The sequence below is a fragment of the Priapulus caudatus genome, unplaced genomic scaffold, assembly GCF_000485595.1.
Source record: "Priapulus caudatus unplaced genomic scaffold, Priapulus_caudatus-5.0.1 Scaffold10, whole genome shotgun sequence".
In the NCBI taxonomy this organism is placed as follows: domain Eukaryota; kingdom Metazoa; phylum Priapulida; class Priapulimorpha; order Priapulimorphida; family Priapulidae; genus Priapulus; species Priapulus caudatus.
The window spans coordinates 622,639-624,472 of NW_014577071.1; the positions used below are offsets into that span (position 1 = coordinate 622,639).

At 52.9% G+C, this 1,834-nt stretch overlaps 1 protein-coding gene across 1 annotated transcript in view; it reads right to left on the reverse strand.

The window, feature by feature from the left end:
- The window catches only part of LOC106806914 (gamma-aminobutyric acid receptor subunit beta-like), a 68,550-nt gene that overhangs the window by 19,039 nt on the left and 47,677 nt on the right, over positions 1-1,834 (reverse strand). The gene's annotated exons all lie outside the window — the stretch shown is intronic.

Consider the following 1,834-nt stretch of genomic DNA (forward strand, 5'->3'; position numbering starts at 1 on the left):
ATGTGCACACATATATCTCTCTGCTGTGTGTATCACAAGTGAGAATGTGTATGTGTGTGTGTGTGTGTGTGTGTGTGTGTGTGTGTGTGTGTGTGCGCGCGCGCGTGTGTACAAGAGATGACCGTTGTCGTGTGCCGTCTTCGATTGACGATCGAGGGATGAATAACATGAGTAATTTTATCGAGGCGGTATTACGCTGGTCAAATACCGCGGCGGTGTGTATAATCCTCATAAAAGAGTCGCAGCTAGCGCGGCCTGTGTGGCAAGAACCCGCTTGTGTGCGATCGCCTCATCATCGGGCAGGGTCGGGGCGGTGAGAGCGCCTGTAACACGCGCGCTGGTCGCACAGGCGACCCAGTATAGGCGCATGCAAGCGGGTGCGCGTGGGTACTATACAGTATAGTAATTATATATATATATATAATATATATTATATGTAATTATATACGCTAATAATAGTATTATGCGCTTTAGTTAACTGTTGTAGCCTGTTCGGTTGGTCTCGCGTTCAAATTTCCACTAAAAGTGAGAAAGTTCTCATGCTGCGGCATGAACGTGTAATCTCGTTAATTAAAATTATTTTTATGCCGACGAGCTGTTGATTGGACTCACAGTATCGGGAATGAGAGTTCTTTCTCACTCTTGTTCTCTCACGTGCTCTCTCTCGCTCTCTCTATATATTATATCTCGCGATCTCTCTCCTCCTTCTCGCGCTCTCTTTCTCTCTTTCTCTCTCCTCCCTCTCGCTCTCTTTCTCTCTCTCCGCTCTCTCTCTCTCTTTCTGGCTCTCTCTCTCTCTCTCTATGCAGCGCCAGTCTCGTTCGCCCTTCACGTTTTACGTCCCACTAGAACAAAGCTTTTAGTGGCGAAATGTTGAAAGCGCATCAACTCATCCTTAGCCAGGCACTCAGGAGAGCATGGCAGCTAGCTAGCTACTGTAGTGCTGTCAAAGTCCTCGTTCGTTCCCGCCCACCACATCACGGCGTGGTGGTGATGGCCATTAGTACTTATATGACGCGTGATTAATTTATTTCGCGCGCTGATGCAGGTGCCGACGCGGCTTTTCAGCAGCTGCCCGGGTTCGCGTGCGACGCCGTGTTACGCAGCGCCGACGACACGGCGCTCTATACGTGTCTTTGAACCGCGGGATGCGAGCGCCGCTGTGTTAGCGCTGCAACGCTACAACATGCGTACGCAAAATCCTGGGCGCGTGCGTACGCAAAATCCCGCGCGCGTGCGTACGCAATGTGCAACGTTGCATGCGTACGCAAGATCTAACGCTGCATGCGTACGCAAGATGCAACACTGCATGCGTACGCAAGATCCCCCGCGCGCGGAAAAACAGCGCGAGTCTCTGCTTCTCCGCCGACGAACCACTGCCAGACGACGTCGCTGCAACTTGAGTTATCGGCTGTTCTGTCGTCCGTGATGGATGCACGCGCCGAGACGGTATTGCCATTCATCTTGCGCCGGCGACTGTCGAGCCGACCGAGCGAGCGTTTTCCCGGGAGACGTTCGCGAAGAAGCGCGCACTCCGCCTCAACCTCTTCAGCTATTAGGCATGAGACGGGGTTATCTTAAGGGCCTATCAATGCGAAGCGTCACGTTCAGTGAGTGGACTTAATCAATTAGCGCGATTCGTCTAGCGACGGTCCTTGTTGACGACGACGGCGGCCGGGGATGCAGAGATTCGCGCTGCTGCTGCTGCTGTTCTTGGTGGTGGTGGTGATGGTGGTGGTGGTGATGGTGGTGCTGCTGCTGCTGTTACTGTTACTGCTACTGCTGTTCTTGGTGATGGTGGTGGTGGTGGTGGTGGTGGTGGTGGTGGTGGTGG